The 13,075-nt window shown below is 40.7% G+C and overlaps 1 pseudogene; it reads right to left on the reverse strand.

Annotated features, from left to right (window-relative positions):
- Positions 1 to 12,134: 12,134 nt before the first annotated feature.
- LOC106573220 (phosphatidylinositol N-acetylglucosaminyltransferase subunit Y-like) lies at positions 12,135 to 12,690 on the reverse strand (annotated as a pseudogene).
- Positions 12,691 to 13,075: the final 385 nt, after the last annotated feature.

Raw genomic sequence — 13,075 nt, forward strand, 5'->3', positions numbered from 1 at the left:
TTTTCATGGATACTCCCATAATTCAAACATTTACAAAGAAAAGACCAATATATTTTTTACTTTCACCTATGAAAAACATACATTCCCCTCACCTCAATGTTTTATCATGCTGACATGAATTGACCAGGTGGATGAGCTCTTTCAAAGAATTCACACATATTAACCGTAAAATTAGTACACAGCGCCAATTAGATTGGAAGTAATTAGTACTGTGACAACCAACCCTTGAAACAACCAACCCCAGTCTCCCCTAATTCCTGTCTTAACTCAGACACATCGTTGCAGTGTTTAAGATTCAAATACGGCTCAGACGGAAACATAAACCATAAAGCCTAATAAAATGATTCATGCTATATAGATTTTTAACATTTTTGTAATGCAAGTTCCCTCAAATGTAAGCCTACACACCTCATTGATTCAACATCATTGCCTTATATGTCACATTTTTTGTAAGTCATGATAAAATAATACCAATAATTCATGAGTGGTTGAAAAATAATCTTCAATGGTCAGTCGATCAAATGCATTCCAAACCTGCAGAAACATTTTAAGAAGACCCCCCACACCCACTCTGTCTGTCCAGTAATTTATGTGCAGTGTCAACTCCCTAACTAATATCAACTCTAGACCCCCTCCATCTTCCAGATGTGTGGACAGAAGAAACCCCATTGGTCTTCATCTATCCAACTGATGAGTCACACATCAGCTCTATTGACACATGTTACGCCAATAATATAATAATATAATAGCCATAAGTCATTATAGCCATACGTCAAATCTCTCCCTTTCTGATGCCCCGGAGTCGAGATATCCTGCTGTAGCTACAGGTGTTTAGGATGATCCTTGGGACACGAGCGACCCTGTCCTACTTTTATGGGCGCTGGGCGGGCAATTGCACATTAGGTAACCATGAGGGAATCTTTCTAAATGTGGAAGAGGAATGGCTATGTCATGACACAGAGAATACATCCCAGAGAGGAACCAAACAGGTCCGACCTATAGATCTTCCCTCGTGGACTGGTTAGGGTTTCTGTCAAGGCTGCAGGCATGCATGCCCCCCAAAATAACTTGCTGACAGAGAGCAGGCAGTCCTTGGCGTTATGTGAGGACATAAGCAACTTTCAGGTGCTTCTGGGCAAAGAACATAATATTTGATATTCACTATGGGGGAGAAACAATGCAGCTTGGGCGTTGGAAAGTTCTGGAATATGTTTGAAGGTGCACTTTGATGCACTCTGGTGCACGTTGGTTCATGCATAGTTGCACATGTCTCAAGCAAGTTCAATGCACTCATCCCTTTAAGAAAATTCTAATCCCTTTATTAGATTGGCATATCCATTTTAGTAAGTGACTTTACTGTTGACCAAATCAGTGTCCTGAACTGCTATTATTGATAATGATGCTCCGAGACTGAAACTCAATTTGCACAATGCACGTTTTGGATTTACTATCTAATCATTCTATAAAACAAACTTCCCAGGTGGTGGGCAATTAAAGTTGTTTACATACCAGTTCAACGAGATTGATGGCCAAGCTGACATGCACGTTAAAGATGTTGCCCTCTTACTGGTTTCTCTTGATACTATTATGGACCGCAGCAGGCATGTTTAGATGACACCCACCAAACAAAATGACCTTTGAACTTAGCATGAGATCCTAAACCATGTAGTTCTCATTACCTCATGTTGGTTCAATGCAAGCAATGTCACCGGTGGTATGTGACAGCATTGGGGTGCATGGAAATTATACCGGGATTAAATAGAAGGTATTGCTAACGACATCTACCCATACAATAATGACAATGACAATCATGACTAGCAGGTGCTTACTTATTAATAATTCAATCAATACAGTAAATAAAATCAGTAATTAGTGTAGCAGTACTATTCATAGGTTTCCTTTTGGTTTCATAGACTATAAGAAAAGCTGGAGGAGCCAGACTTAATGCATAACACCACAGAGATACTCCTCATAAGTCATCAAAATAGTGCATTATGGGTTAGTTAAAATTACACTTCATGATTTATATTGTTTTAATTTTAAAGGATCTATAGATGGTCTATAGATCTGTAGATGCATGTTTTGAAAGATTTGCATCATAGCTCCAACCGAAATCATACCGTACTTAACCGTATGTATTGACATGAGATGATCTTGATACCACAGGGAGTGATCTATATGAGAATGTATACATGGAATGCACCGGTATGACAAAACGCGAAATGGTCATTTTTTAACTGTATGTTGATTAGTATAGCCTACCTTTAGGATTTGCGGTGCAAGGCAAAAGTGTAACCAGGAGAATCTTTCAACGTGAAAATACTGTCAGCTATCTCTGACACTACAGACACCACATTCGTCTTGCTCTAGTTAAGGCTGACCTTTTTTCCACCCCAGATGTGTCCAAGTGGCAGTGCACTATGATGGGCATCACTGTAACTCATGGCAAGCCAGCATCGACTTTGGTTGATGGTCTGCAATCCATCACCTTCTCGGATCCGGTGCTCTCTAGTACTAACTCTATTCTGCACACGCTTTGAAGCATGTAAAGCAGCCCCCAAAAGTATTTTGTTGTGTGCAGTAGCATGTGGATAACTTTACACATTAGAGGATGCTTGCGGTTTCTCACCTTCATGGTGGGGGAGAAAGGTTTCATATCACACATAGAAATATAATTGATGGCTTATGACGGTCATATATATCTGGATTTCTTCTGTTAGGGGTATTTTCATACACGTGTTTTCATATCAATTCTCTTTTGACCAGACCTTTCCCACCAGCTTTGAAGACGCATGCAACTTGATTACATTAATAAAGCAAGATAAAATAACACGTTTTCAAGTTACTTCAGAGCCACCAAAACAAATCTTGTATGCCTGACTCATTGACACTGTGTCGGTTGGAATTGACCAATAAGCCAATCATACTAGCAGTAAAAAAGCCGAAATATTCAAGACCTTATCTGTGGAAGCCATCTGAAATGAAAACAACAGCATGCTGTGTAGATATCTGAATGACGGCAGAGACTTTCTGTGTTTCAGCAGGATTCACGCGTGACTGAGAAGGAAAAACGTTATTCTAAGCACAACATTAGACATTGAACATTTCCACTTCCTTTGACTCAGACTGGGGTTTGGGTCCAACAGCTGAGGGGAAGCCGGCATTTGTTCATTTAGAACGTCAGTACATGACCCTGAAGAAATCGACTGGGCCGGTCCGCACATCTTGGAGGAAAGGCATGGCATTATTGTATGAGATATAGTACAGTACTGTGCACTGGAACTCTGGGTCTCTGTGGTGCCGTCTATTAAAGGCCTCATCCCAATTCATCACAACTGTGAAGCTGTTCGCCACACACTTCACTCTCACATGTCTGAATGATCTATGCGTGTACGACAACAGAAGCGTGTGCATTTTCAAAGGCTATCCCAGGGAAGCACGTGCGTCTCACGGTTCCGTTTGCAGCCGGTCACGGGTTGAGGGCTTTCATGCCAAGTGTTACGCAGAGAACAGGTAGTGGCCGCACCATTACAAGCACTTCCTCAGCAGTCAGCACCTTCACACCTGATATAAGTTGCAGAAAGATCCCGCTGGCCTACCTTTGTACCCACGGGATTCCCACGGCAACACAACAGTCTCACCAGATGTGTTCGCAGGGCAAGCCAATGCATGATTTTGATTCTGAAGACTCATTGAATGATGTCAAACATTTCTCACTGTTTCATCTCGTTTTTTGTAATTGTCCCTGTCCTAAGTTAGTCATGGAAGGTCATCGACTGACCCATAGACCGAGACAGCGTGGGCACGTGGAACAAATGAAATGATGGAAGGCATCTGACAATAATGCAGCCCTGACCTTCCCTGTAATTCAGGGATCTAGGTAGAGCTGTAGCATCCGCTGCATATTTCACCACTACCTTGGTAATGGCTCATGAGCACCACAATAAATAGCCTGGTTACTACTACTACTACTAAGACAGTAAGACAAACAGTCTGGTCACATTATGTGCTATAGCATTAACAAGCTAGCATATTAGCACATTATTTTATTTATAGCAGGGGCCCACTTGTTTGGAGGATCTGATACTATGAATTATATTATTCCATATCCGGAACCATTGCTGGACTGGTGAAAAAGGCTGTAGCTATATGCTGTGTTTTAACACTTAAGGGGTAAAGTTTGCTTCCAAAAATAAGCAAAGCCCATGGTTTTGACACATTCTTCATTGTACCTCCACAGATAAAGAGAATCCCTTGGGTGTGTTGAACATTTACAGGCAGAAGTAATGTAGCGGTCAGACGAATGGAGCATCAAGAGTGGAAAACAGATGAGAGTCTCTATCTGGAAGTCATCCACACATTAGTCAACCAATCATATGTGCAGTGTCTAAATATGTCAAATACATCCGATTCAAAACAGCCGCAGCCACTGTAAATGTGAATAACAACGTCAATGTCAGAAAATGAAATCCCATGTTGTTGATCTAGATATAATATGAAAAATACACAAACATTTCTAAACAGTAGCATAAAATCAACAGCAATCCTATCGATAAGAATATGTCTTAACATTCAAGAAGATATGGAATGTTATTTTCGGACAATGCTATGGCAGTCCTAACTAATAAAAACAGTCAGGTTCATTTTGCCATTGCAATACCTAGATCAAACAGGAGGTTATGGATAACTTAAAAACACAATTACATGTATTGCCATTCATACAATGGTGGCACTCTTCATGTCTACTACTTGTTAATGGCAGTCAATGGTCAGACACCGTAGCCTACGTGTTGTGATGACAGAAACAGGGCCTTTAAATCACCCAAACACCACCAACAAATTCTCGCTAGCGGGTCAGCCAACCGGACGTCGGTGTCATCCGCCCACACTAGTGTAAAACTGGAGCCATCGCTGCCTATTATCTAATCTACGCACCAATTAACACTTCAACAACTATGTTAGTTTCAGATATAAATACTTTCCTTCCATGTTATATTGCAGAGATGTTCCCATGTGTGACCAGGTGGTAGAAAGTCACAGTGTAAGCTACGCTATTGTCTGTGTTCTAATTTGGGAAAGCAGGATACGAGGCAACAGTTTCAGAATATTTGCTCCACTGAACTTGGATCCTTTTCAAAACACAAATGTGGAGCAAACTCAAGAACCTTCATTATTTACCGTACTTCCATTGTAATAAAACATGTATGGTAAATGTATGGTTTAATACAGCATCATTAGACAAATGATGCTAAACAAAATAGCATAGTGGATGTAATGTTATTGCACCTGCTTTTTTCCCCATGGCTCTCTAATAACTACGTCACAGGCACCAAGTTGTCACCGGAAAGAGGAATTTCCTGAATAACAACCAAAAGCAGTTCTCAATGACTAAGCTTTGCACCGAACAACACTGGACTATTAGTGTATCAATCTGATCATACAAAGAGCGCGTTCTATTTTCACAGACAATATTCTCAATCACCCTTGATCATGGCTTTTGTTGACTGACATCATCAAGGCCACAGACAATAGTAAAGGGAAACTTTTTTCCCACAATAAAAAGAGAAAGGAGTCCTCCCATTATTGTGAGCAAGACATTACCCTCTCAGCTTGTGAAAACAGTAAGCACAGTAGGATTTGAAGGTGACTGACACTATGCTATGAGACTTGATGGAAGCTAGACTGGTGACTCATAAAGGACTGAATTGGTGCAAAAAGGTTACATCTGTATTTAACACCCTGCAGAACACTGAAGGGAAACTGGAAAGGTTGCCTATACAGTACACTGACCATATCAATTTGTAGGGTGATTTAGTATTTGGAAATTGTATTAACTTATTATGAAATCTTCATTGAGATCTGCAGTGCATTCGGCAAGTATTCAGACCCCTTGACTTTTTCCACATTTTGTTACGTTACAGCCTTATTCTAAAATGGATTACATCATTTTTCCCCCTCATCAATCTACACACAATACTACTTAATGACAAAGCAAAAACTGGTTTGTAGAAATGTTTTCAAATGTATAAAAAAAATAAAAACTGAAATGTCACATTTACATAAGTAATCAGACCCTTTAATCAGTACTTTTTGAAGCACCTTTGGCAGCAATTACAGCATCAAGTCTTCTTGGGGGTGACGCTACAAGCTTGGCACACCTGTACTTGGGGAGTTTCTCCCATTCTTCTCTGCAGATCCTCTCAAGCTCTGTCAGGTTGGATGGGGAGTGTCGCTGCACAGCTATTTTCAGGTCTCTCCAGAGATTCTGGCTGGGCCACTCAAGGACATTCAGAGACTTGTCACGAAGCCACTCCTGCGTTGTCTTGGCTGTGTGCTTAGGGTCGTTGTCCTGTTGGAAGGTGAACCTTTGCCCCAGTCTAAAGTCCTGAGCGCTCTGGAGCAGGTTTTCATCAAGGATCTCTGTGTACTTTGCTCCGTTCATCAATCTCTCGATCCTGACTTGTCTCCCAGTCCCTGCCTCTGAAAACATCCCAACAGCATGATGCTGCCACCACCATGCCTCACCGTAGGGATGGTATTGGCCAGGTGATGAGCGGTGCCTGGTTTCCTCCAGACATGACACTTGGCATTCAGACCAGAGAATCTTGTTTCTCAAGGTCTGAGAGTCCTGCGTTTTGCCAAACTCCAAGCAGGCTGTCATGTGCTTTTTACTGAGGAGTGGTTTCCATCTGGCCACTCTACCATAACGGCCTGGTTCGTGGAGTGCTACAGCTAGCTATCTGGTTGTCCATCTAAAAGGTTCTCCCATCTCCACAGAGGAACTCTGGAGCTCTGTCAGTGTGACCATCGGGTTCTTGGTCACCTCCCTGGCCAAGGCCCTTCTCCTCCTGATTGTTCAGTTTGGCTGGGTGGCCAGCTCTAGGAAGAGTCTTGGTGGTTCCAAACTGCTGACTGAGGCCACTGTGTTCTTGGGGACCTTAAATGCTGCAGAAATGTGTTGGTACCCTTCCCCAGATCTGTGCCTCGACACAATCCTGTCTCTGAGCTCTATGGACAATTCCTTCGACCTCATGGCTTGATTTTTGCTCTGACATGCACTGTCAACTGTGGGACCTTATATAGACAGGTGTGTGCCTTTCAAAATCATGTCCAATCAATTGAATTTACCACAGGTGGACTCCAATCAAGTTGTAAAAACATCTCAAGGATGATCAATGGAAACAGGATGCACCTGAGCTCAATTTCAAGTCTCATAGCAAAGGGTCTGAATACTTATATAAATAAGGTATTTATTTATATTTTTTATTATACATTTGCCAATTTCTAAAAACCTGTTTAAGCTTTGGCATTATGGGCTATTGTGTGTAGATTGATGAGGATTTTAAAAAATGTAATCCATTTTAGAATAAGGCTGTAACATAACAAAATGTTACAGAATGCACTGTATATTGACATCTTCGTTATTACAGGGTTTAGACATGGATTAAGAATTTTAGCTGTAACTTCATACCATGTCATCGTAATGCCAAGCTGAGATTTCTTATGGTAGGCCTACTAGTTCCAAACACATTTATATACAGACCAGTGGTGTGTAGTCATGGATGCCAAGGCCCAAAACAATTACCAAGAAAAAACAAAAAAACATTCAATAATTGATCTTTCGTGTCTGTGTTTCATAATTTTCATTCAATTCACAAGAGGCTGAATGTATATCACAGGAGTAAGCGTCAGAGCGAGCGAAACAGCGCCCCTCTGCCTTTCTTCGTGTAGGCCATCTATCTGATTGACATTGAGCTAAACTGAGCGAGCTCAACGGTGAATGGTCCTGGCACACCAAAATAAAGTGTCAAGGGAAGCCAGCTTGGATTTGGCATCTCTTCTATCAAATCACATTGAGAGCGTATGTCATTGACAGAACAACTTGAATTGTTGCATATCGTTGTGTTGTTGCCCTCCGGTGGCTAGCTAGCTATCTAAAATTGTCCCTTTCCTAAATTAGCCATGGATGGAGATAGGGATTTGGACTTGTGGATTTACTTAATTCTCCGTACTGGCCAATGATTTTAAAGGCGATCCTGATCCAACCATTAATTCATACATTGTTGTGCCCCTGGCCTGAGAGAATGGAAGTTCAATATGTAGCTAGATGTAGAAAGCTAATGTTAACTAGCTAACGTTGCCCATGAATTGAAATTAGGCTAGCGAGAAAGAATTTTAGCCCGGTTGCCTAGGACAACAAAAAATAAAAGCGTGTACTTTATGACAGAGTGATAGACCGTTTCGTCAACATGAAAGAGATGAGGATGGCATTGGAGTTTCTCTACAAGTAGGGTGTGTCAACATGTTTTTCTACTTGCATGAACGCGCACGCACATACAGAAATCAGAACCACGGACAGCCTCATCATATTTAGCTTATGTTGATTGGACCAAATCGTTTTTGGTATATTTTAGTTGTCACTGTATTAGACTAAGCTCCTGTTTTCTTTGTGACTTGCAGCAACTCTCTGTGGTTCTAAATCAATAGTTGTTTAGTGGTCCAGAAAGTGTTTAGTGTCAGTAACATTAACTTCCTTGACCATGCTGTAGGTCATGTAACTGTCTGTTACATGCTATATGCTTTGCGGTCTTCAAAGGACAGAGGTTGCTGTCAGGTTTTGTGTTAAAACAACGGTGTGGTTGGTTGGGGGAGGGTGCTTGGCTTCCCCAGTGATTTTACCCACGCACTGCTCCTGAGACAAACCACCTTAAATAGAATCAGTTTGACACTTTAGATTGGCCAATATTATTCTTGAAACCTAATATTCTCGGTGAATTACCCTATAGCCAAATGTGCAGGTGAGCATTGGGCAAGATTCGCATACAGTAGGTGTGTCGAGATCAGCCAGTAAGTATCCTTGTCAAATGAAACAGCCTGAGCACTAGAAAGAGGCGCTCTCGTTGAAGTTTCAGGTAGGATGGTGGGAGTCTGACAATTGAAGTGTTGGGGCCGGAGGATCACTTATGGAGGTAATTCATTGCCATGATTAATATAATTTCTGAAAATGTTAATTGGTATAGATTTCAAAAATCATAATCTCAGTTTTCCATATTCCGGAATATTTGGTAGCCTATATTTTTATAGCCTAAACAGTATATTTGTATTGCCTAAACAGCTCATTGTGTCGTTGTAGTCTGTCTCCTTACTTTGTGAAGATCAAAGCCGGCAATATTTTCGAAGTTAAGGCTACTATTTTCTAAGTACTAGGCAACTGTAACAAGTTCCATCATGATTACAAAAAATCTTCAATGTTTAATACAGGTGCTGGGTTTCATGGTTTAAAGAAGAATACTAGTAACAGCTCGCCAACATTGGAGGAATAGAAGGTGTCTTTAATATCTGGTAAGAATCAAATACATTATTGCTATAATAAAGTCAGAGAATTCTAATTTGATAAACAGCTTAAATGCATATACAGTTGAAGTCGGAAGTTTACATACACCTTAGCCAAATACTTTTAAACTCAGTTTTTCACAATTCCTGACATTTAATCCCAGTAAAAAATCCCTGTTTTAGGTCAGTTAGGATCACCACTTTATTTTAAGAATGTGAAATGTCAGAATAATAGTAGAGAGAATGATTTATTTCAGCTTTTATTTCTTTCATCACATTCCCAGTGGGTCAGAAGTTTACATACACTCAATGAGTATTTGGTAACATTGCATTTAAATTGTTTAACTTGGGTCAAACATTTTGTGTAGCCTTCCACAGGCTTCCCACAATAAGTTGGGTGAATTTTGGCCCATTCCTCCTGACAGAGCGGGTGTAACTGAGTCAGGTTTGTAGGCCTCCTTGCTCGCACATGCTTTTTCAGTTCTGCCCACAAATTGTCTATAGGATTGAGGTCAGGGCTTTGTGATGGCCACTCCAAAACCTTGTCCTTAAGCCATTTTGCCACAACTTTGGAAGTATGCTTGGGGTCATTGTCCATTTGACCTATTTGCGACCAAGCTTGAACTTCCTGACTAATGTCTTGAGATGTTGCTTCAATATATCCACATAATCTTCCTTCCTCAGGATGCCATCTGTTTTGTGAAGTGCACCAGTCCCTCCTGCAGCAAAGCACCCCATAACATGATGCTGCCACCCCCGTGCTTCACAGTTGGGATGGTGTTCTGCGGCTTGCCGGCCTCCCCCTTTTTCCTCCAAACATAACTATGGTCATTATGTCCAAAAAGTACGATCTTTGTCCCCATGTGCAGTTGCAAACCGTGGTCTGGCTTTTTTATGGTGGTTTTGGAGCAGTGGCTTCTTGCTGAGCGGCCTTTCAGATTATGTTGATATAGGACTAATTTTACTGTGGATATAGATACTTTTGTACCTGTTTCCTCCAGCATCTTCACAAGGTCCTTTGCTGTTGTTCTGGGATTGATTTGCACTTTTCGCACCAAAGTACATTCATCTCTAGGAGACAGAACGTGTTTCCTTCCTGAGCGGTATGACAGCTGCGTGGTCCCATGGTGTTTATACTTGCTTACTATTGTTTGTACAGACGAACGTGGTACCTTCAGGCGTTTGGAAATTGCTCCCAAGGATGAATCAGACTTGTGGAGGTCTACAATTTTTTTCTGAGGTCTTCAAGGTAGGCCATGAAATACATCCACAGGTACACCTTCAATTGACTCAAATGATGTCAATTAGCCTTTCAGAAGATTCTAAAGCCATGACATCATTTTCTGGAATTTTCCAAGCTGTTTAAAGGCACAGTCAACTTAATGTATGTAAACTTCTGACCCACTGGAATTGTGATACAGTGAATTATAAGTGAAATAATCAGTAAACAATTGTTGGAAAAATTACTTGTGTCATGCACAAAATAGATGTCCTAACTAACTCTACAATGAGATAGTTTGTTAACAAGAGTGTTTGAAAAATGAGTTTTAATGACTCCAACCTAAGTGTATGTAAACTTCCGATTTCAACTGTACAAATCTATTGTGAGAGGCTACCTCCAGCAGGTCTGGGGTCAATTCCATTTAAATTCCAGTCAATTCAGGAAGTACACTGAAATTACACATTTCTTCAACGCTTTTCAATGAGAAAAATGTGGAATTGTTATTTAGTTTACTTTCTGAATTGACTTGAAAAGGAATTGACCCCAACCCTGACCCCCAGACTATATACATGGGAGTTAGGTCTATGTAATAGAAATTAAATTGTATAATTATGTTTTGATGTAAAAATGGCACGATGATCATTTTCTCAAGAAATAGTTCTTTTTTCCAGAGGGAGATGTCTGAAAGACCGGAGATGGAGCACACAGAATCTGACACATTTTTGGATTTACCCAGGAGACAAAAAAATAATAATTAAAAAAGACAAACATCTAAAAAAGGACTAAACCCAGAGGTGAAAGAGCCTGGGATTGAAGAAAAAAATTCAACCAAAAAGTCCAAAGGTAAGCACAAGAAGAACATTTCCCTGGGAAAGCACTTAGGGTGACAATGAGATACACTTTCCTGGGACTTATCAGTGGGAGAGGGACAATAAAATGGGACAGAGTATGGAGGGACAAAAGAAACTCTCAAATGACTGCTGACGATGCCAACAGTGAGAATCTGTTCATAACTCAGAAGAAATTTATAGTACCATCTTCAGATCACTCACTGGAGGCACTGGTAAAGCTATCGCCACAACAGTGCCCAGACATACCAAGTCACCTCTAAAGCCAAAAGAGGAGCCACTGTTCTGGAAGTCTACATATCAGGCAGCCACTCAAAGAGAGTACTTCTTTATCTCAGAGATCTCCACATTCCTCAGCTTTCACCAGTTGTGTGGAGCTGCCGAGTGCTCAGAGCAACCTACCGACCTGTCTGGCTAAAAGGATGAGAGCAAAGACTGGCCTACATTGCCCATCCTCACCTAGAAAGGTTAATGACAAGGAAACCAGCCTCCCACTTGGCCAGAAGTCAGACACAACATCCAGTAAGTAGAATGACTCATTCTGGTGGTGCAAGAGTCGGGTTAAGACTGTATGAATCCTTCTTTAAGATGAAGGACGAGGGGCAGTCTCCGAGACCATATTCTCCCTTGATGAAGCTAACACAGTCCAGTAGTGGGAAAACAAAGTAATAAGTGAAGTTCTTCACACCCACACTTTCCTTTAGAGGGGACCCAAAGGTTCAACTAAGATGTAAAATTCAATCACATTTTATTAGTGCTCGTAATCCACAAGAATACATTTGTTTGTTGATAGATGCTCTTGCTCATAGGTTTCCTCTCCAAAAGGTTAAGTTCCATTAAAAACATTCAAATGTATTGAATTTTATGGAAGAAATTGCATGTCACTCATCAAATAAAGTTGATTAATTTGTCATTGAATGTCATTCCATTTATTACTTACAGAATCATTTGTTGGTTTTGGTAGCGATAATATGCAACGCAACATTCCAAAACATCCATGATATCCACTTCAGTACCAATAATCTAAAACCTTTATTTAACATCATTCTGCTGTAAAGGTATTCATGTAAAATGTACACTAGTTGTGCCTGAACAGCTTGATTCCCATCCATTTCCATAGATTGAAAAATACATAGACAGGAATGGTTACTGGTTACAAAAGACTGTAGAAACACACTGTTAGTGTTGGTGCAACCCTGTCAAATTCTCATCTACTGCCACAGAATAGAAAAGTCAAAATAGGGAGACTATGGGAACCAGTACTGTAAGGGTAGACAGAGAAAACATCTCGACTTTTGGCTTACAAGTTATTTTATACACTGTTCAGGGCCAATATCTTATGTCTTTGGTGTTTCATGCCTTTGTGCTGGTTCCACTGGTGTTTCAGGATCGTTTTTAATCAATCTAGCATCTGTGGGGATCATGTTTGGAATTCCATCAATGATTGGGTATGCGATTCCAAGCTCCTCGTTGATGAGTTCATTGGTCTTTTCCTCGTACCTGAGAGTGAAGAGTACAACAATTAGCTAGCTTGTTGGCTGGCTATCTAGCTGATGCGTAGCTAACGCTGGCTGAAAAAAAAGGTGTGTTGTTTCTGTCTCAGTTAAGCCATGGCAAAACAATACTGTCGTTGGATAAAGTACATTAGTATTGAATTGGCTTTGTATAATAA

The sequence above is a fragment of the Salmo salar genome, chromosome ssa16 (assembly GCF_905237065.1).
Source record: "Salmo salar chromosome ssa16, Ssal_v3.1, whole genome shotgun sequence".
Taxonomy (NCBI): Eukaryota; Metazoa; Chordata; class Actinopteri; order Salmoniformes; family Salmonidae; genus Salmo; species Salmo salar.